Here is a 24,382-nt window from a genome sequence, read left to right as displayed (position 1 = left end):
AAAGATAATGATGTAGAGATAAAAATAAAAGTAAAAGTAAAAAAAAATGTATCATTCATGTGTATGCAGGGACGATGATGAGATTATTTTATCCAATCAATAGGTTTGGGCATAAGTTGATTTTGTAAGCAAACATAAAACGATTGCTAAACCCAATCAACGTAGGTTATTGTTTTAAGCAATATAAAAAGTTTACAGGAACAAAAGATGTTGTACAGAATGGTAAAGGAATGCCACACACTCTCATAGGATATAAAAAGAAAGAGAAGAAAAAAAAAAAAAAGGAGAAGAAAGCTACGGTAAAAAAAAATAATGCTGCGTTATGAAAGGAATGATTAAAAAAAAAAATCAGAGATATACGACAATAGGGAAGCTAGGGATGAAGTTCAGCATTACTCAGATGATATATACCAGATCAAAATCTGTTAGCAAATCTAAAAGGGATTATCACGAATTGCAAAATTTGACTTTCAAACTAACCGTGGATGCTGAGTTCAATTAGACTAACGCTGGAGGAAGAGAGGGTGATGATGCTATAACAAAACGAGCGAAAAAAAATAAAATTCCAAATGTTACTATTCAGCAAAAAAAACAGAAAAGAAAAATCTAATACTAATTTAAATACAGGCAATATAATGAATGACGTGAAATGAATATAAATCAAAGATTAGAATAATCATAGGAAATCGATAGGGCCAATAGAAAATCTCATGCTATGAGCAATTGAACTGAAAACAGAGAAAAGGAAAAAAAAAAAAAAGAACGACAGAAAACGAAATGGATTGTCAGAATAGAAAACCAAATATAAATAGGGAATCAAAACGAAAGGGAAAATCTGATATAACTTTGGAGATCAAAGCAGGCATAGGAAATCATAATGCAAAAAAAAGAAAAAAAAAAAAGAAAGAAAAAAGAAAAGAAAAGAAAAGGAATCGAATACAGATATGGTGAGTAAAATCATCATAAGAAATTAGATCCGAGTACAGGGAAAAATTGAACCAATTAATACAAAAAAATAAAAATAAAAAAAAAGAGACAAAACAAATGTTAGTCGAATCACTCCGTTGATATTGCGTATAGGTAGATCGACGTTGCTATAGGCAACTCGATGCTACCAAGGACGCTTTTATGAAGAAGATGGGAAAACTAGAGAAAAAAAAGACAGAAAGAAAGGGAAGATAAAAAAAAGTACTTACCGTAATCCTGCTACAGTCGATCTCCCTCAGTTGGTGAAAAATAATCAGAAACAGAAATGACAAAAAGAGGAAAGGGAAAGAAGCATTTGAGAGATGCAATGGTGAAGATGGATGAAGAATGCAAGTGGAGAGGTGGAGACGGACCAGAATCGAAACAGAGGTGCAATATACGAAGATGCTTAAGAAAAAAAAAAAAAGATGAAAAGGGGGAGGTCTTACCTAGTTATTGTAGGGATTGAAAAGAGAGGGAGGCTCTTTCTCTCTGGATGTAGTTGATTCCTGCGAAGATCAGTTGGCTTCCATCCAAATGAGGAAACCCAAGGGAATAAGAAGAAGGTATGAAGAAGAAGAACATATGATCGGTGGAGAGGTAGGAGACGGATCCCTTGAAGAGGCACAAGCGACCCCTTCTTAAAGAAGAAGCCGACTCAAGTTGTTGGAGATCAAGGGTTGATGGAGTTCGGTTGTAGATGGATGGTCACTTAGTGGGGAAGAAGAGGCGATGGGAGTGGCCGTTGTAATTTTTCTAAAATTCCCTACAGGGGTCTCCTTTTCATAAATTTCCTAAAAAAATGGTTTTGCTTTCAAAAAGAGGTTTCAAGAGAGGTTGTTAGCAAAGTTCCATTCTTAAAAACCATTTGCTTTCCTTATATTTTTCCCATTTTTTTGATTTTTGTGTTGTTTTTCCAATTTTTTTGTATTTTTGTAAATAGAAAACTAAGATTTTATGAAAACAAAGTTTAAACACTAAATTCTTATATTTTTCTGAGAAATATTTTAAAAAAATGTTTTCCCGAGAATTTTGGGCCATTTTGGGGAAAATTCTTCAGAAAAAAGGGGTTTGGACCCAGGTTTTGAGAAAATGTTCGAGTTTTGATACCCTAATCGAGAAATACAACGTGATGGATCCAAACGGATGTCGGATGGACTGTCCGAGCTATTTAAAACTATTTTTGGTATTTTCTATAATTTTTAATTTAAAATTTGGACAATGAGACTCAGATTTGGATCTGGACAATGGGTCCGGATCCGAAACCAAGTCAGACAGTAAAACTTGAGAAATGTATTAGAATTTATATTTAAAAAGTGACTTAATTGCTTAGGAAATGATATCAAGGGCAAAAAGGTAATATTTAAAAGATTTTGAAAAATTTGGGGTGTTCACATGTACCCATAAAATGGGTTAGTTTCCTGAAAAACTAGTAGGTGCACAAGTAGACAAAAATGTCTGAAAGGAGCATAAATAATTAACTATGTGTGATGAGTAACTAAGTAGTTACTGAACTAACATGAGCAGTTTATTAGCATAAGTAAAAGTCTAACTAGCACATGTTGCACGATGTAACAAAGCATTTAACAATGAATTTAGATCACTGAGCATAAAACACAATTCTATGATTCATCAAGTGGAGTGCACAAGTTACTTTATGTTCCATCATTAACTAGCCTGCGGGTACGCGCAGACGCGACTTGTAGAAACAACTGAGACTAGTTCGGACGTCTATTATTGTATGTATTTTGAATAACCCGAATAGCTAGTTGAGTCTGTTCCTAAGGGGACGGACGTTAGCCAAGAGAGGATTCCCAAAAGGCGTTTGTGGCTACGGATGCATCCTACTTCTGCAGAAGTCCAAAAGATCTACCACCTAGGATAATATCTAGTAGTGTCATCCCCTAACTCCGATGACTGGGGACACCGAGTCTTTGCTCGTAGAATGATTGTTAACAACCTGTCCATCGAAGTGTGTGTACCAATTCGTCCTCTCCCTTGACAAATAACAAGAAAATGAATGGGTGTGTCAGGGGTTAGTTAACCAACGACCCATTCTACATGCTCTGGCCTTTTGACCCAATCGAGCATCTTACCTGTGAAGGCGATTATCAATCAATGTGTAATGTGGTTTACCAATGTGCTCATAGCACTGGTCGAGGTCGAACGACCGTCTCAACATCCGTCGTATTACTCGCATGCCATGCATGTCTATGAGCACGTTACGAGGAAAGGTTCTAGGTCCTCAATAGGAGCCTCAACAACATAATTTGCAAAGATATAATGTCATAATTCTAAACTTCTGAAATGACCAATATCATGTGCCAACTTATGGCATGTGATTTTCTCGAATCTCACATTCGTTATCGTAGTGTCAACATGCAACACCAATTTTGACACTGATAACGATAAACGGTAAATGCGGATTTCGCATGAGAAAATTACGCTCACAAGCTTGCTCGAGTCCCAGATTTTGGAAAAACTTGAGCTGCGCCAAAAATACTGAACAGAGTAGAAAAACTACTCCTTCCGAATGATTGATTCAGGATGACCCACTGCGATGCTTCAAAACCAACATTATTTGCAGAACTGTATGTTTGATAAAAATGAGACTCATTTTGTCCATCGAGGTTGCAAATTTTAAAGACAAAAAACAGCAAATGCGAAAGCAAAAGCCTAGGCGCAAAGCGCGACGGCAAACATAGAACAAGTAATGCGAAAGCAAAGGACAAGGATCACGAAACCGCGTCCTTGAGCTAAAGACAGAAAGCAGCAAATGCGAAAGCAAAAGCCTGGGTGCAAAGCGCGATGGCAAATTAAAGACAGAAAGCAGGAAATACGAAAGTAAAAGCCAAGGCGCAAAGCGCGATGACAATTTAAAGACAGAAAGTAGGAAATGCGAAAACAAAAGCCTGGGCGCAAAGAGCGGCGGCAAGTTAAAGACAAAGCAGGAAAATGCGTAAATAAAGGACAAGGATCGTGAAACCGCGTCCTTGAGCTAAAAGCATACTTATATACTTATACGTATATAAATATATATTTTTGTCCTTTCGGTCTTTAATTATTTAAGCTAGCTTCAGTTATTTAAGTCCTCGTGCAATTTCCCATACCTCGGGGTATTGCGAGAAAGAGGTCATCTATGAGCGTAGGTAATCGTCGGTTCGGTTCGCGGGGCGCGAACGAGCTCTGTTGCGCAAGCTGCAAAGGTACGTTATTAGCATACATTTATGTGAATAAGGAAAATGGCAACAATGGACTAGGGTCTCGGCTTCTCTGCAAAACAAGGCAGGGATCAACGGTCCCTGCAAACTTGAAACAGAACGGGGTAGGGTCCAATGACCCATGCCGCAAAAGGAAACAGGTGCAGGGGCCATCGGCCCCTGCTGGATATTTAAAGAAAGGCAGGGGCCATCGGCCCCTGCTGGGTTTATAAAAAGAGGGGCAAGGGCCTTCGGCCTCTGCCAGACAAATAAGAGAGGGGGCAGGGGGCAAGGGCCATCGGCCTCTGCTGGGTTTTCAAAAAGGGAGGCAGGAGCCGAAGGCTCCTGCTTAGTTTTAAAGGAAGGGCAGGGGCCGATGGCCCCTGCCAGAAAAATGAGCAGAGAGAGGGAGCGCAGGGGCCAAAGGCCCCCTACGGCTTTCCAAAAGAGGAGGCAGGGGCCAAATGGCCCCTGCCGAGCTTTGCTTAACAGAACACGGGACAGGGGCCAGAGGCCCTTGTTGGTCTAGAGAGGGGCAGGGGCCATCGGCCCCTGCTGTGTTTCCAAGAAACGAGGCAGGAGCCGAAGGCTCCTGCTTCCTTTCTTAAGGGAAGGGCAGGGGCCATCGGCCCCTACTCGAAAGAGAAGGGCAGGGTCCATGGCCCCTGTCGGAATAGTAAAAAAGGCACGGGGCGGAGCTCCCTGCCTGCTAAAAGAGATGAAGGCAAGGGGGGGCAGAGCCCTCTTGCCTGCCGAAAAAGTGAAGAGGAAGGCATGGCAGGGGCCGCCGGCCACCTGCCGGCCTTCCGACGAGCCCAAAGGAAGAAAAGGGGGGGGGGGGAATGAGAGGAGAAGGTGGTTACCTGGGCTGCCGGAGGGAGAGAGGTCGCCGGACTGCTTCGACGGAGAGGGGCTCGCCGGCGTCGGTTCAGCGACGAGAGAGAGAGATGGAGTCGGGGAGGGAAAGCAGAGACAGAGGGGGGAGAGACGAGAGATGAGAGAGAGTCGGGGAAGAGGCTCGAACGCCTCTCCTCCCCCTCTCTCGCTCCTTTTGTAGAGGGCGCAGCGGGTGGGTGGCCCCTGTATGCTGCCTCTTGCCAGCCCCTGAAAGCTCGTTCGACGGGCTGGGGCTGGCTCGGGTATGGATCTGGGTCGGGTCCAGACCCGACCCGAGTCCGATTTTTTTTTTTTAAACACTGGGTTTTACACCCCCACTCCATGTATGACTTTTTAGTGTGGATTATAATCAATAAAATCTCTATTTTTTATCTTTTGTTCTTGAACCCATTTAGTGGGCATTTGAGTGAACCCTTTTGGTTCTTTGAGTGTTCTTTTCAGTATTTTGGTGAAACTCTTTGATTGTCTATTGTTGGTGATTTAGTGAACATCTTTGAAGGAACTCGTTTTCTTACATCAAGGTCCTCAAGATGATGCAAATTGTCGCTTCTCTATGTCTGAGAATCGAATGTCTACATCGGCTGTGGCACTTCTGCTTCTTTGCTCCCTTTTGGCAGGTGATTGTGAGGTGGAGGGTGACTAGATGAATTTCATGTTTTCCTTTCTATTTGGTCAAATTAACATTTTTTCCAATTAATGTTTTTTTTTTGGGGTTTTGTTTTGAATCTTGAGATCTTCTCTTTTTTTCTTTTCTATCATGTTTTTAGTTGAACCAACCAGTAATGACCTTGAACACAAACATTGTAAATGTACTTTGGTGATTATGGTTGGTAATAAATGTATCACAACCAAAGTCTTTGATTTTGGTTTGGCCAAACTTTTGTGATCTGAGAGGAGCTATGTCACAACCCGTGTCATGGGGACATTATTGTTAAAATACATGTAATCCATATATATATATATATATATATATATTGTCTAATATACCCAATAGGGGTATTTTAGTCATTTCACAAGTACCGGATAGGGGTACTTGTTATTTTCATTTATTTTTGTAATTCATTTTGCCTTTATTTTTTTTTTTTTTGCTCACTTAAAAGGGGCCCCACCATGGAGTCCATGGGGCCCCCAACGGTCATATTTGTGATCGTTGGGGGCTCCCAACGACTCCATGGAGAGCCCCTAGGTGGATCTTCTTTTAAGGCCATAAGGCCATCCCTCATCTCCTTCTTTTGTGTATATATAGGGGTAAACCCCTCTTGTATTTTTCACTCTTGAGAGCTCTCTCTCTTTTTCAATAAGAGACATTTATATTTTTATGTTTTGTTGTCTCTTGTGGGTTTGGGTGTTACCTCTTTTGTTTGTTCATTAGTGGGTATTGTAAGTGCTTATAGCACTCTTTGTTTTTCCACATATTTAATTACATGGTATCAGAGCCATGTGTATGCTATTCTTCTTAATATAGCTAGTTGAGTAGTTATATATTATTGTTTTTTGTATCTCTCTTCAGTTGTCCTCTTGTAAGTGATTAAATGGAAGGGGAACAAAAGATTAATCTCTCCTTCAAGCTCAATGGCTCCAACTACATGATGTGGGCCGCCGCTATGGAGAACAACCTCAAAGGTAAAAAACTTTTGGGATACGTTATGGGCACCATTCCAGAACCACAACTCCAACTCACTAAGATGAATGGTGATCAAGAAAAAGCTCTTGAAGGAAATGCACACATGAAGGCCATTGAAGATCACCAATCTAAAGTGGAAGATTGGGAAAGTAAGCATGCAAAGATTCTTGCTTGGTTCATGAACAATGTGGAGCTCAAGATTTGCGCCAACATTGCTAAGTTTCGGATGGCTAATGAATCATGGTTCTTTATGAAAGGTATGTTTACTCAAAAAGACCTTGCGCGTCAATTCTTTCTCCAAGAAAAAATCTGGACTATCAAGCAAGGAGAAATGAGTGTAAGGGATTACTATAGCACTCTTGGACCCTTATGGAATGAGCTATCTTTACTAGAACCAAAGTGGGTTTCTAGTGTGGATGTGGAACTAAGAAGAGAACAAATGGAAAAAGAACACTTTTTCCAATTTCTATATGGGCATAGGCCCGAATATGAACAAGTTAGATCTTCCCTTCTTCATAGATCTAAGTCTTTTCCCTTGGAAGATGCCATAGCCGAAATATGCCAAGAAGAAACTCGTCTTGGCATGATTAAAGGAGGAGATGATGTTTTGGCCGTATCTAAACCCGGCAACCATGTAAAAGCCTATAAGCCTCCACACATTGGAAGGTAAAATAATTATAATGGCAACTATAGAAAATCCATTTGCCATCATTGCCAAGAACCGGGTCACATAAGACCTGATTGCCCTAAGTTGAATGAAGCACCTAAAAACAAGGTTGCCTCCGTTGAAGAAGCTACTCAAAAGGAGGAAACTATCAAAGGGAAGGAGTCTTTTTCTCTTGCTCAACTATCGGAAGCACTACAAACTCTACTCAAGATTCCATCAACCTCGGGTGCCGCCATAGCTTCTTCCTCTCCTCCAGGTATGTCTTCTTAGATCCTTGATTCTGGAGCTTCCTTTCATATGACCCCTCTTGAAAATGAGCTTTCCGATTTGTGTAATAATTCTAAAAACTCCTATGTTTCAACTGCCGATGGTACATCTTTACAAGTAAAAAGTTTTGGAACCTTAAAATTTTCTAAAGATTTCTTTGTGCCAAACGTGAGAGTGGTACCTCAACTTAATTTAAATCTCCTCTCTGTTGCTCAAATATGTGATCATGGATGTGAAATCTCCTTCTCAACTACAGATTGCTCTATACAGGATCTCCGGTCCGGGAAGTAGATTGGGCAAGGCCATAGGAGGGGAGATCTCTATTACATAAGCAACTTGAAACTTCCCACTAACTCTTTTTGTAACCATGTTCAAGATAAAAATATTGAAATTTGGCATCAAAGACTTGAACATCCAAGTTTCTCAAAAATGTACTCCTTTCCATTTGGAAAGAAATTTTGTAATGAGAAACATTTTGTTTGCAAGAGTTGTATTTTTGGCAAAATGAAATCCACCCATTTTCGAAATCGACCCTTTGTGTCCAAAAGACCTTTTGAGTTAGTCCATTCGGACGTTTGGGGTCTTTCCCCGGTCATGTCTAAAGGAGGATACTCCTATTACGTTACTTTCATTGATGACTACACTAGATATGTGTGGATCTACTTTTTCAATTTAAAATCTGAAGTCTTTGACTTCTTCAAGAAAGTTCATATGATAGTCAAAAATCAATTTTCAAGTAATATCTCTACTCTTAGATCCGATTCAGGTGGAGAATATCTATCAAATGAATTTCAAAATTATTTAGAAATAAATGGAATTTGTCATCAAAGATTGTGTCCTAGGACTCCTCAACAAAATGGTTTAGCCGAAAGAAAACATAGACACATCATGGAAACCACTAGGACACTCCTTATTTCCAAAAAAATTCCAAAGAGTTTTTTGGCCGAAGCCGCCTTAACCTCAACTTACTTGATAAATAGAATGATATCTTCATCCTTACAAAATACATCTCCATATGAAAAACTATTTGAAAGAACACCCGATTTCAATAGATTAAGATTTTTTGGGTGTAAATGTTTTGTTCTTACACATAAAAGAGACAAATTATCTCTTAAAGCTATTGAATGTGTTTTCTTAGGATATGGAAAAAATCAAAAGGGTTTTAGATGTTTTGACTTGAAAAATAACAAACTCTATGTATCCAAAGATGTAACCTTTTTGGAAAATGAAAACGGTTTTATGAAAACTAAAATAATTGACGAAAGTGAATATGCTTTCTTATTTGATCTTCTCTCCCAAGAAGATGAGACTCCTCAAGAAGAGGAAATCTCTAATGGGTCGTTGAATGACCTAGAGGATATTCCTCTTGACAATGTTGAAGATGAAAGTGATAGACCAATCCAAACCTATGTTAGGCGTGGTCAACAAGCTCAAATGAGCGCCTTAGAAAAATACTCTCAAGGGTCCAACATAGAAGAAACTTCTTTAAGGAGATTTGGCCGAATCTCCAATCCTCCTAATAGGTTTGTTTCCTATGAGTCTCTAACTCCAAGGTATAGAGCGTGTCTAATTGCGTTACACTCATTTCATGAACCTTCACATTATAATGAAGCCAAAAACATTCCCCAATGGGTTGAAGCTATGAACTTAGAGCTTAGTGCCCTTGAAAAGGCAAAAACTTGGGAAGTAACTTCATTACCCACTGGAAAAAGATCGATTGGATGTAGATGGGTCTTCAAAATTAAAACTAAAAGTGATGATTCATTAGAATGCTATAAAGCCCGATTAGTAGCAAAAGGATATGCTCAGGAATACGGTATAGATTATGAAGAAACTTTTGCACCCGTAGCTAGGATGACCAGTGTTAGGACTCTTATCGCTGTTGCGTCAGTCAAAAAATGGCCTATCTATCAACTAGATGTCAAGAATGCATTCCTGAATGGTGAATTAAATGAAGAAGTTTACATGGATCCTCCACCAGAAGTATGTATTGGTAAAAATAAAATTCTCAAACTTAAAAAGACATTATATGGTTTGAAACAAGCCCCAAAGGCTTGGCATGATAGATTTAGTAATGTAATGATAAGTTTGAATTTTTGTTCATGTTATACTGACACTGCTTTGTTTGTGAAAAGTGCAAGGTCTTCAGTAGTTATTTTACTACTTTATGTTGATGATATGATCATCACTGGAAGTGATGAGCAAGGAATTAATACAACAACAACAACAACGCCTTCATCCCAAAACAATTGGGGTCGGCAATATGAACCAACAAACAAAATCATTCCGGGTCTTCCACATGAATTCTTCTCCTCCATTCATTTCTATCCAATGCCATGTCCTTGGTGAGGTTCAAAGCATTCATATCCTTTCCTATCACCTCCATCCATGTCTTCCTAGGCCTACCCCTACCTCTTTTAACTAATATATTTTCCCATTTCTCCATCCTTCTAATTGGAGCATCATTAGGCCTTCGTCGAATATGTCCAAACCACCGTAAACGATTCTCTCTCATCTTATTTTCAATGGGTGCAATGTCTACCTTCTTACGTATCTCCTCGTTCCGAATCTTATCTTTTATTGTATTTCCACACATTCATCTCAGCATACGCATCTCAGCTACACTCATTTTTTGAATATGATGTCTCTTGGCAGCCCAACATTCCGTACTATATAGTAAAGTGGGCCTAATAGTCGTCCTATAAAACTTTCCCTTCAACCGCAATGGCATTCTACGATCGCACAATACTCCAGTTGCACTCTTCCATTTCATCCACCCAACCTTTATCCTATGATTTACATCTCCATCAATTTATCCATACTTTTGAATGATAGATCCCAAATATTTGAAAGAATCATCCACCGGTATTTCGTGCTCACCAAGCTTCACTACACTCCCATCACTACTTCGTTGCTTACTAAATCGACATTCCATGTATTCTATCTTACTCTTACTCAACTTAAAACCTCTTGCTTCCAATGTCTATCTCTATAATTCTAACTTAGCATTAACCCCATCTCTAGACTCATCAATCAAAACAATATCATCAGCAAACAACATACACCACGGCACATTTTCTTGAATTGATCTTGTAAGCTCATCCATCACTATAGCAAATAGGAAAGGAATTAATGATATTAAGAAAGTTTTAAAAGAAAATTTTGACATGTTTGACCTTGGTTTCTTAAGGTATTTTTTAGGAATTGAAGTGGTGTACTCTCCTCAAGGGTACATTCTCTCTTAGATGAAACTTGTTGCTGACATTTGCTCCAAATCTGGTATCTCCGATGATAAGAAGACAGAAACCCCTGAAGTCATCAATGCAAAGTTAAGGTTGAAAGATGGAACACCTCTCGAGGATCGTACTCCCTACCGGCAACTTGTTGGGTCTCTAACCTACTTATCCATCACTCGGCCATACATAGCTCATGTTGTCCACTCTGTTAGTCAGTTTCAACATGCACCTACAGCCGTGCACATGAGTGCAGTCTTAAGGATCGTCAGATATATCAAAAACACCATAACTAAGGGAGTTTTTCTTTCCTCCTCCTCATCACTTGATTTAATTGCTTATACCGATGCTGATTGGGGAGGAAATCCCAATGACCGAGTCTCAACTACGGGATTTTGTGTTTTCTTAGGTGACTCTATGATTTCTTGGAGATGCAAGAAGCAGCACAAAGTATCCTTGTCCTCAACGGAAGCGGAATATCGTGCTATGGCCACTACAACCATGGAACTTGTATGGCTAAGAAGTCTCCTCAGTGATATGGGCATTGTCATCTCTACTCCTTCGAAGATGTGTTGTGACAACAAAAGCGTAATTTATATTGCAAGCAATCACACCTTCCATGAGCGTACTAAGCATATTGAGATGGACTGCCATTACGTACGTGATGAATACCTAAGCGGAACCATAGCACTACCTTACATCACATCCGAGTACCAGTTGGCGGACTTCTTCACTAAGGCCCTTGCTGCTCCTCGTTTTTTGTTTCTCCTTAACAAGATTTCGGTTATATCCCCGTAAAGCTTGAGGGAGGGTGTTAAAATACATGTAATCCATATATATATATATATATATTATCTAATATACCCAATAGGGGTACCTGTTATTTTCATTTATTTTTGTAATTCTTTTTGCCTTTATTTTTTTCTTTTTCTTTTTTTTTGTTTTCTGCTCACTTAAAAGGGACCCCACCATGGAGTCCATGGGGCCCCCAACGGTCACATTTGTGACCGTTGGGGGCTCCCAACGACTCCATGGGGAGCCCCTAGGTGGCTCTTCTTTTAAGTCCATAAGGCCATCCCTCCTCTCCTTCTTTTGTGTATATATAGGGGTGAACCCCTCTTGTATTTTTCACTCTTGAGAGCGCTCTCTCTTTTTCAATAAGAGACATTTATATTTTTATGTTGTGTTGTCTCTTGTGGGTTTGGGTGTTACCTCTTTTGTTTGTTCATTAGTGGGTATTGTAAGTGCTTATAGCACTCTTTGTTTTTCCGCATATTTCATTACAATTATAAGAAAACAAGTGAGAGATAGGTTTGCTTCACGCCTCACCTGCACAGGAAACAAAAAGAAAGAGAGAAGCACAAAGCTGAGGCGGCAGAACTCGCACGACCTCTAAGCCCTAATTCTTATAAACATAAGCAAGGATACAATGGGATGATATTACAACGATATTACAGAATTGCCATTAATGAAACATCATTCTGCGTGTTCTATTTAACGTGCGTATGGATCTGGATCCAGATCCATACGCATACTATATTTTAACACCCTCCCTCAAGTTGTACGTGGTTTTGAAGCATGTACAACTTGCTCTTCAATAGCCAAAATTGGCGTCCTGTTAACCCCTTGGTAAACAAGTCTGCCACTTGATCTTTTGTTCGAACATGACGTAGTTCTATCTCCTTCATCTTGACTTTCTGTCGTATAAAATGTTGATCAATCTCAATATGCTTTGTTCTGTTATGTTGAACAGGATTACATGCAATGCTTATTGCGCTTTGATTATCACATAGAAGAAATGATCGAATAATTGTCTCCCCAAGGTCACTCAATAAGTGTCTAATCCATGTAGCTTCTGTCGTGCCTGCAGCCATCGACCTGTATTCAGCCTTTATACTTGATCGTGCCACTGCCTTTTGTTTTTTGCTGCTCCAGGACACTAAATTGTGTCCAATATATACACAATATCCAGAGACAGACTGTCTCTCATCTGGATCTCTTGCCCAATCTGCGTCTGTATAAGTGATGAGTTCATGCCCTTTATGTAGGTTATTGTTCTTGCGATAAACAAGTTTGTCTCCTATAGTTCCTTTTAAATAGCGTAGAATGCACTTCACATCTTCCATATGACCTTCCGTTGGAGCATGCATAAACTGGGATACCTGATTGACAGCATAAACTATATCAGGTTTGGTAAAGGTCAAATATTGCAGCATCCCTACAAGGCTTCTATACGTTGTAGGGTTGACACAAAGATGGCCATTTTCAGAGCTCAACCTTTGATGTAATACACTAGGAGTGTTGACTGGTTTGCAATTCGTCATCCCGGCTCTTTCCAAAAGATCAAGAGTGTATTTTTGTTGCATGAGTGTCAATGTGTCCTGTTGTCTGTCAACTTCCACACCAAGGAAGTACCTCAACTCCCCTAAATCTTTCATCTTGAAAGTTTTCATTAAAAACCGCTTCACGTCTTGCACATGGTTATCTGAACTCCCAGTGATCACAATGCCATCAACATATATAAGAAGTATAACGATGTCTGTCTTTTGATAAATAAAGAGCGAGTGATCCAGAGAGCATCTTCTAAAACCATAGCCTTGGATTTGCATAGAAAAACTTTCAAACCAAGAACGAGATGCCTGTTTCAACCCATACAGAGATTTCCTTAGTTTGCACACCCAGGCAGTAGGATCCTTCTCGACATATCCAGGTGGTTGCTCCATATATACTTCCTCCTTTAAAGTTCCATGCAAGAATGCATTTTTAACATCCATCTGGCTAAGCCTCCATCCTCGATCGACTGCTAGGGATATGATGACACGAATTGTACCCATTTTGACTACCGGACTAAAGGTCTCATCGTAATCTTCACCATATTGTTGTGTGAACCCTCGAGCAACAAGTCACGCCTTATATCTGTCAATACTACCTTCGGGTTTATACTTTGTTTTATAAACCCATTTTAAGCCAACAACATTCTTTCCTTCCGGTCGAGGTACTATTTCCCAAGTCTGACACTCATGAAGTGCTTTCATTTCTTCATTCATAGTTTCAGTCTAATGACGGGATTGAAGGGCTTGATTAAAACAAGTGGGTTCATCCTGTTTTGTGAGTTGAGACATAAACAACTGGAAGTCAAGAGAAAAGGTCTCATAACTCACCCATCGTTGAATAGGATGCCTAATGCGTGGCAACCTTTGAGCCGGTTCATTGGCGATGCTTTCCACATTCCTCGGCCCTGTATTTTTGTCCCTCCTAGTGTATATCTGTCTAGAAAAGCGTTCTACTGGAGGTGGCTCAACTGGAGATGGTTCAACATGCATCTGTGAGTCATCCAACTCTCTACTCAAGCCGAAGGAAGGACAATTCACCTGACATGATTCTCCTGTATTAGCAACAAGATCTGTGCTCATCCATGGATCATATACCTCTAATTCTCGAGATGGCAACTCATTAGTCATTGATCTGAAAATTTTGTTCATCAAAAACAACATTCCTGGAGGTCATAACATCGATAGCCTTTGTATTCATCTGCATACCCAACAAATCTGCACTTAGCGGCCTTATCCTGAAACTTATTTCACAGTGATGAATCAATATGTACGTAACATACACAACCAAATACACGCAACTCATCATAAGAGGGATGTTGCCCAAATAAAGTATAATAGGGAGATTTTCGATCCAGAAGTGCCATAGAAAGACGATTTATGACATGAACAGATTGTTATCATCGCAAAATTTTTAACTTTTGCGAGTCAAACTGACCTTTGAAAAAGAGATTTTGAAAATAACTCGCCTCCGTTTTAAAATGCGGGATAATTTTGAAGAATGGGACTCGCCTGTCGGTACGAGGTTCAACCGTTCCAGGCGCCTTTACCAGGGGTAATTGAACCAAGGATCAATCTACTGCTTTGCTCTGTTCAACTTGTCTAAACTATATTCTAATTCCTAAATGCACAAAGAATCAGGCATGTGCTATGAATTTCTAAAAATGCGTATTTGAAAACATGATGTTTGATTTGAATATTGGAAAATATTTGGAGATTCTTGGAAAATATAACACTTGGAAAATCGTGAATCATGGTTGAGATGCTGTATTTGAGAAAGTGAAAATCGATTTCTGAAGTATTCAAGAGATTTTTGTGAAAATCAATTTTGAGAAATGTGAAATAACTTTGAAAAACTTGATTTCTTTGAATTCAAACTTTGAAATTGAATATATAACTGGGAAAATCAGGATTTTGAACTTAGTAAATGCTTGAAATATCATTGAAAAATCAATGTTTTGAGAAAATCGATTTTTGAATAAGACTTAGAAAAAATTTGAGAAAATTGATTTTCTGATTTGGAATTTGAACTTGCAAATTAAATGAAATGAATGAATATGGATTTGAAAGACTTTATTTTGAGGAATTGAGAAAATCTTTTTTGTATTTTTGAGAAATGCAGTGCATTTTTGAAGTTAGCCTAAAAGTGTAGGCTGAATATGGCTAATACAAAGATTACAAATCTGGGTATCATTCGTATTCTGACTATGGCCATAAATACAAATTTCACCAAGTTTGTCAACTCCATAAGAGCTAGTGCACGTGCCATTCGTGTAGACCATAGTGAATTTATGAAAATATGCATGAATGATACATTCATCAGACATTTAATATTTGCAGAATTAAACTATATGCAATGCAATCCTAGTCTAAGCTGAAATTTAAATTCTTATTCAAAATTTAATTTAATTTACATCACTATTGAATTAAAATACAAGAAATTAAAGGAAAGTAAAGTCTTCAATGTCCCTGCAAAACTAGAAAACTTTGTTAGTGATGATATGTTGGCTTTTCTAGATTTATCCAATAATATCTAGAAATTACTGGATTTTGCTAGATATAAGCCTTTTCCATGATTCCCTTATATAAACTTAATAAAATATGAAATAAGATATAATGAATATGATAATAGAATTTGAAATTTCGAAATTGGGGTCAAAATGACCAAAATACCCCTAATAACAAGACTATGGCCTTGAAATTAGGGTTTTTAGAAAGATATTTGGTAAAATGCAAGTTTTGAAGTTCAAATGAAAATAAATCAAACTAAATATGATATGACATGCTTAAAAATGTGAAAACTAGGGTTTAGAATTTCGAAATTGAGGTCAAATGACCAAATTACCCCTGATAGCAAGACTATGGCCTTGAAATCAGGGTTTTTTGAAATAGATTTTGATAAAACTTGAGATTTATGATGGAACTAAACACAAAATCAAACATCAAACATCCTAACATGATTATAAACATGAAAAAACCTTAAAAACATGCACTTATACACGAAAATCAAGAAATATCACAAAAATTGTGATTTTGGCAGTGTTTTTGGATCTTTTAGGTACCCTGTTTTGCAATTTGATCTATTCAAACATCAAATGAATTCTAAATTTCATAAAAATTGGCACAGACATATATTATCACCCTAAAATCAGATTGGAATTGTAAAAATATTTTTTTGACATTATTTTAATCCGAAAATTGAATTAAAACAATAAAATAAGTTATTTTTAACCTAGGTCACATATTAGTTTCAAAGATAGACCCGAATTAGGGGTCAATTCTCCATGAAAACTTCTGAATTTTTACAGAAACAAATTAGAAAGAAAAACAGAGATTCCCAATTTACAGATTGGAAAAAACATCTTTGGTTAGGGAGAAACCCTTCCTGCAATCTGAACTAGAATCTAACAAACCTAACAGGGGTTAAAACAGCTACTTCAGATTGAAAATACAGACATAAATAAAAAACTTAATCAAAAATTTCTAAAATTTTAGAAGTGAACAGTAGACAAAAAATAATAATACTAACTTTTTATAGATCATGAATCGAATCTGTGGTTTGGCATCTATGAATAACACAAGTCTGATTAGGGTTTTGGTAAGCCCTAACGAGTTTTTAATTTAAAATCACACTTTCTGTCAGAGGAAAAATACTAAACAGATATAAAAAAATCTCAAAATTTTACAGTAGATATATTTAATCACTATGAATTCATGGCACTTTACAGATCTCAAATCGAATATAAGATGAGAAAAATATCATAACAGCAAGTTATCCTTTGGATTTTAGCAACGATTTTAAAGTTTTAAAAACCCGATTTGATGTCCGATTTTTCTGACAAAGTTTCCGATTCCCAAAAACTCTAATTTTTTTACAATAGTTCATTTACACATCCATGTATCACATATAAAAAAATCAGCAATTAACAATGAATATTTCAATCCAAAAGAGCATGCTCTTTTTTGTTCTAAACTAAAAACACACAGAAATCTAAGAAACTTAGGAAATCATGCATTAACTAATGAAAAACAATAAAATAAACACTAAAACAGTAAAATAAAAATTATTTCTATGCTGGAAAACATGTAATAAACATGAATAAACAAATAAATAAATAAAATATAGGAAATCAATGGCTGGAATTTGATGTTACCTTTAAAAGCATGGATTTAACCCATTAAAAGGGTAAATCACATGTTTTATCGGTTAATAATATAAAAAATAATGCAATAAACGATTCTAATGGATTAGAATCATGAAAAACAGTATGGAATAGAGTTAGATCATCTTCTTGAATTGATTTTGGGGTTCTTGGATGAAATCCATGGTTAAATCCATGAACACAAGAGTTTCCATGGTGAAATCTATTGAAAAATCATAAAAAAATAATAATAAAATAATAAAATAATATTAAATAACTCACCTTGGGGCTGCAGCTGCAATGGAGAAAGGTGGAGGTGCTGGAGAGGAGAGATAAGCCACGAACATTTGAGAGAAAAAAAAGCTCCTTTTGCCCCTCTAAAGACCCTTTTTTATAGTTTTTCAAAACCCATGTAATTAGGACTAATTAATACCTAACTTTGACTTTTTCAAACTCTATCTAAAACCACCAAGGGAGGACGATTTTTTGTGGTTTCCTAACCCTAAATGAACTCTAACTAAACCTTAATTAACACCTAATTAAACCCTAAAAAGTCCAAATGTGGCATCACCTAGTATGAACCCACATTTGGTTTTTAAAACTTGAATTTAAAACCTTTAAAAACCAATGGTTTAAAACTTAAATAAAATTGATTTTTAAAATTGCTTTTGACTCCTCTAAACCCCTAACCTAACTAGGACAATGACTAACCTTAATCTAACCTTGACTTCTTCAAATGTGGCGCCACCCCGAGTGGGCCCCACTTGAATTTTCAAAAACGATTTTAAAGCTTGAAATTGAGAGAATGTTCAAAAGAGATTCAAAAGTAGACTTGAAATTAAAAGTTTTGAATTGGCATAGAGTTTCAACTAGGTCAGAACTCCTATGGATATGGCGCCAACTGAGTGGGCCTCATATCGAAGTTTTGAAAAACTTGAAATAAATACTAAAAATGGCTTTAACAAAGGGTTAAAATCAACAGTTGAAATTCAAAGTTTTAAAAATAGAGTTCTAAGTGAACTGGAACTCTGGGCTAGAGTCCTAGATTTATAGGACTCTGAGATTTTAGGTTTTAAAAGCCAAATGAAGGAGTTTCTGAAAATATTTTATCAAAAATGATGAAATAAGTCAGAAAATACTGTCAGGGTTAGACTCCTAACTCAATCAGGACTCTGAAATAGAGTTCTGGATTAACTGAACTCTACAAAATGACCTAATTTTTTAAAACAAATGAAAATAAATGAAAAAAATGGAGTAAAAACAAACTTTAAAACAGACTCCTGACTGGACTAGGACTCTGGGACAGAGTCCTGATCGGACTGAAACTCTAGATTTTTTGGTATTTTCTAAAAAAAAAACAAATGAAAGAACTTGTCAAAACAGTAAAAACAATAACGAATATTGAAATAAAACAGAGTTCTGATTCAACTGAGACTCTGAGGACAGAGTCCTGATTGAACTAGGACTCTCAGATTTTTGGATTTTCTGAGAAAACAAATAAGAGAATTTTGAAAAATAGTTAAAAATAGGATGAAATCAAAGTTTTGGTTCAGAGTCCTGTTCTGATTAGGACTCTGAGAAAGAGTCCTGATTCGATCAGAACTCTAAGAATTTTGGCTTTCTGACAAGCAAATGATGAAATTTGGGCAAAGCTTTTGAAAACTAGTGAAAATGAAATATAAAAATCAATTTTGGATAGAGTCCTACTTCGATCAGGACTCTGGGGTAGAGTCCTGATTTGATCAGGACTCTGAGATAAAATCTCAGAATTTTGAAATTCTTTGATAAAAGTGTAATAGTATTGGTAGATTGAAAGATTTCTGAAAGATTCTCTCAAAATTGAAATCAGAATCAGAGTCCTGATCCAACTAGGACTCTCTGAACAGAGTCCTGTTTTGATTGGGACTCTGAGTTTTTGACTCTTTTTGAAAGATTTTGAAAGATTTGATTGAAAATGGATAAAAATAGCTGTAAAAGATTAGAGTCCCAATCCAATTGAAACTCTGAAGAAGAGTCCTGATCCGACTGGACTCTTGAAGAAGAGTCCTGATCCAACTGGACTCTTGAAGAAGAGTCCTGATCCAACTAGGACTCTGAGATTTTGGCCAAAACAGAAGATTTTGAAAGGTTTTCTTCAAAAATAGGTAAAAAGGTAGTGAAAAGTAGAGTTTTGACCAGACTAGGACTCTGGAAAAAGAGTCTTGATCCAACTAGGACTCTAAAATTTTTGAGATTTTTGATAAGTGAAGGAATCCAGAAGCGACACCACCTAAATGGGCCTTATCTAAGAATTGAAATCAATTGAAATTGAGTTTGAAATGAATCCAGATTGTTTTCTGAGAAAACATTTCGAAATGTAAAGTTTCGGGGGTTGGAAAATGACAGAATGTTGAATAAAAACCCAGGTTTTGAAATTGATTTCGAAAGAAAAGTTTAAAAACCTGAATCTGGATTAAATATCTTGAAAACAGGAGTGCTGGATCTCGAAAATGGGATGCAATGACATGCAATGCTATGCAATGCAATGAAATGGTATGTCGAATTCATGCAGTGGTATGCAATGACACAAGAAATGTAGACACTGAACGAGGATGAAAATTTGGGGTGTTTACATATGCCCCTCTTTGCTACTAAGTCGGTATAGGGCCGAGCTTAGTGGCAGAGAAAACACACCAAATTCAGACTATAAAAATGCCCCAGTTAGATGAATCTGATTGGGTATGAAGGAATTAATCCAAGTGATGATGATAGATATGAAATGGAGAATAAGAAGAAAATTTTATTTCAAAAGGAAGTGAGATTCAAGTTTTGCCCTTAACCTGGATGAGACAGAAAATACTTTGTGTAGAAACGAAGCTCAGGTTTGACCCTTAACCTGACCGGGAAATGAAATACCTCATCAGAATGAAGCTCAACTTTGTACCCTTATCCTGACCGGGAAATGAAATACCTCATCAGAATGAAGCTCAGGTTTGTACCCTTATTCTGACCGGGCAATGAAATACCTCATCAAAGAAGGATCAGGTTTGTACCCTTATCCTGACCGGGAAATGAAATACCTCATCAAAGGAGGCTCCAGTTTGTACCCTTATCCTGACCGGAAAATGAAATACCTCATCAAAGGAGGCTCATGTTTGTACCCTTAACCTGATCGGGCAATGAAATGCCTCATCAAAGGAGGCTCGGGTTTGTACCCTTAACCTGACCAGGCAATGAAATACCTCATCAAAGGAGGCTCAGGTTTGTACCCTTAACCTGATCGGGCAATGAAATACCTCATCAAACGAGGCTCAGGTTTGTACCATTATCCTGATTGGGCAGAAATGAACGAAATCCTCGAAAGAAGAGACTGTGATGGAACCTTCGAATTTTGCACAATAAATCCGACAGAGGTTTTGCAAAAGGATGAAATTGGGGTCCCTAAAGTTCGAAAAGGGATTTGATTTTGGGCGCCTCATTGCTGAGACTAAGTAACTTTTGAAATTGCCTTTTGCTAGAATTGGTGGCTTAACCTCAAGCGAAAATTGGACTGTCTATGGTGAGACAGTGGGGACACAGGGAAGTGTGCAAATCTGAGAGTCTGTGCGCTCAGACTATACCAAAGAAGGGAAGGAATCTTGAAAACTCCCGTTATCAAGTCCTAAAAGGGATGGTGTCAGGATGCGCCAAAGATGAACCTCAAGCTCTCGCTTTATGTCAGGATGGCTAGGAAATATTGTCAAAATGTTGAAAATTATTGTTGATTCAAAATAATTGAAAGTGATGCATATTGTTTTGAAAATGTCTCCTCTTTTCTACCTAAAGTATTACCTTCGACTGAGCTTAACTCCGTAGAATCAAGATTCGAATTCAAATTGTTTGCGATTGACTTTCTTTCAAGGAAGCTATCAATTTCCTTGATATGGACGAAAAAGAAAGTATTCTTGATATTGCTAGAGCTATTGGTGAAAGAATATTGATAATAGAATTTCACAAAATTAAAGAAGATTCTTGATAGATTCGGCAGTCTTATATCCTGGGATTCTTTTCTCAAAATGGTCTTTCTGCCTGTACTCTTTTTTTTTCGACAGAATTGGGTCTTTTGGCTTTTGGGGGAATTCATTACATCATCCTTCATTTTGGAGATGTCCTAGCTTTTTCTCTCTTTTTTTTTTGGGGGGGGGAAGGGTACGTCACAAACTCCTTCATCTCAGAGATGTTCTGATCCTTCTTTTTCTCTCAGGGATTATATTGACAGTTATTGGCTCTTTGGATGAAAATCTCTTGATGATAGCAGAAATTAACTATCTTTTAGGGTATGTCGAGAGGCTCATCACACTCACCTTCATCTTGACGGTGATATGAACTTTCCCTGGAAGGATCCGTCACAAACTCCGTCATCTTGGAGATGATTTAGATCTTCTTTGGCCCCGGCGGTCTACTCGCCTAATTCGCCTTCATCTTAACGACAGTTGAGAGATCCCTTTTGCAGATATTTAATTGCAGCTTAGGTGATTGAGGAGATATGAAGATTGTATGGATTTTTCTGTATCACCCAGGATATTTTGACTGCTTTATTTTTCAAGAATGGTCTTTAAAAATGTGCCATTGACTGCGATCAATATCAATCACTCATGGCTTTGCAACAACCTTGAATATTCTTTGTTGGCCATATCGCGGATTTATTCTTCATCCTTTTGGTTGGCCAATAGAAAGATTTTGAACTTTGAATCCTTTTTCGCGAAAGCTTTGTCCTTTTGGAAGTAATACTGAGGGTATTCTGAGGTAATAATTTTGTGTAATAAAGATTTTTGAAATCAACAAATATTTGATGATAAATTGGCAAAATTTTCTTGAAATCCTTTGTGAAAGCGAGCATTTGAGGCACAATGCAACACATCTATGACAGGAATTCTCTTCTCCTTTCCCTAAAGGAGAAGATTTATAAATTGGAATTAGAAATTACTCCTCTCTTCCCTGAAGAGGAGGTGTTTGCAAAACGAACTTTCGAAGAGAAATTAAGCTTTCGTCAAAACTTCCTAACATTAGGCTTCTCTTATGGAAAGGGGGCCGGTATTGGTGAGGTCAGTGAATTGGTCATGAGTTCATCACACTCTCCCTGAAAAGAGGGTTCTTCACGATGAAATGGCCTAGTCTGAATTTATGGTCACAAGGAAAGCAAATTTCCGTCGAAGCTCTCCCTGAACTAAGGGTTCCTTGTATGAAATTGGAATTTTTTTTTGCAAACGGTTCACAAAGACACGAGTCCCTTCAAACTCTCCCTGAAAAGGGGCTAAGTGAACAAATTGGATAGCATGCGAAAAGAACGAGCTCCCTCGAACTCTCCCTATACAAAGGGTCTCTCGCAAGAGAAATTTATTGGAATTGGTATTGGATGATGAAAAGGTCGAAATTTGGAAGTTGGAATTTTGAATTTTTGAAATTTGAATTTTGATATTTGAAATTAGAAATTGGAAGTTTGGAATTTGGAATTTTTGAAATTTGAAATTTGAATTTTGATATTTGAAACTAGAAATTGGAAGTTTGGAATTTGGAATTTGATATTCAGAAATTGGGAATTGATTGACCTAAAGGTCGAAATTGGAAATTTGAAATTTGAAATTTGGATTCTAAAATTTGGTATTTGAAATTGGAAGTTGGGCATTTGGAAATTGGAAATTTGAAAGTTTAAAATTTGAATTCGAAATTGGAAATTGATTGACCTAAAGGTCGAAATTGGAAATTTGAAGTTTGAAATTGGAAATTGGATGACCTGGAGGTCAAAATTGTGAATTGGTTTATTGGGAACGTCATGGGTTCTGTATGGATTTAGCCTAAGAACGACATTGGTTCAATTGAGAATGACATTGGCTCCGCAGAGGTTCGACCTACGAACTATCAATTCCATAGGGATTTAACCTAAGGATCATAGTTTAAGGAGGAATGATTCCAACTTGTGAGCTTTAAATGGACCATGTGCTAAACTGGTTTTTTGAGGGAAGATTCGAATCAGAATTCAACTCTTCAAGGAAAAACTAGATGAATTGGATTTTGAAAGAAAATTCGAGTCGAAACTCGGATCTTCTAGACCAACTCGCAAGATAGTTTGAGTAGAAGTTCAAACTTTTAAAGGAAAGCTAGGCAGATTGGATTTGGAAGAAAATTCAAGTCAGAACTCTAATTTTCTAGACCAACTCTGAAGAAAAAGAAAACTCGGGTCGGAACCCAAATCTTTGAAGGAAAACTAAATCCATTGTGGAAGGAAAAGAAATTCGAGTCGGAACTCGAATTCCGGAGGAAAACTAGATTAACTAGAAGGAAAGAAGATTCGAGTCGGAACCCGAATCCCAAAGGAAAACTAAACCGGTTAGAAGGAAAGGAAGTTTGAGTCGGAACTCGAATCACGAAGGAAAACTAGATTAACTAGAAGGAAAGAAGATTCGAGTCGGAACTCGAATCTAGAAGGAAAACTAAACCGGTTAGAAGGAAAGGAAGTTCGAGTCGGAACTCGAATCCTGGAGGAAAACTAGATTAATTAGAAGGAAAGAAGATTTGAGTCAGAACTCGAATCTAGAAGGAAAACTAAACCGGTTAGAAGGAAAGGAAATTCGAGTCGAAACTTGAATCCTGGAAGAAAACTAGATCAAGTAGAAGGAAAGAAGATTCGAGTCGAAACTCGAATCCCGAAGGAAAACTAGATCAACTAGAAGGAAAGAAGATTCGAGTCAGAACTCAAATCCCGAAGGAAAACTAGATCAACTAGAAGGAAAGAAGATTCGAGTCGGAACTCAAATCCCAAAGGAAAACTAAACCGGTTAGAAGGAAAAGAAATTCGAGCCGGAACTCGGATCTCGGAGGAAAACTAGATCAACTAGAAGGAAAGAAGATTCGAGTCAGAACTCGAATCCCAAAGGAAAACTAAACCGGTTAGAAGGAAAGGAAATTCGAGTCGAAACTCGAATCCCGGAGGAAAACTAGATCAACTAGAAGAAAAGAAGATTCGAGTCGGAACTCGAATCTAGAATGAAAACTAGATCAATGTGGACACTGAATCTTAAAGTGTACCAGTGCGAACAC

The sequence above is a fragment of the Nuphar pumila genome, chromosome 9, assembly GCF_984573655.1.
Source record: "Nuphar pumila chromosome 9, dmNupPumi1.hap1.1, whole genome shotgun sequence".
NCBI lineage: Eukaryota > Viridiplantae > Streptophyta > Magnoliopsida > Nymphaeales > Nymphaeaceae > Nuphar > Nuphar pumila.
This window is presented reverse-complemented; position numbering follows the sequence as displayed.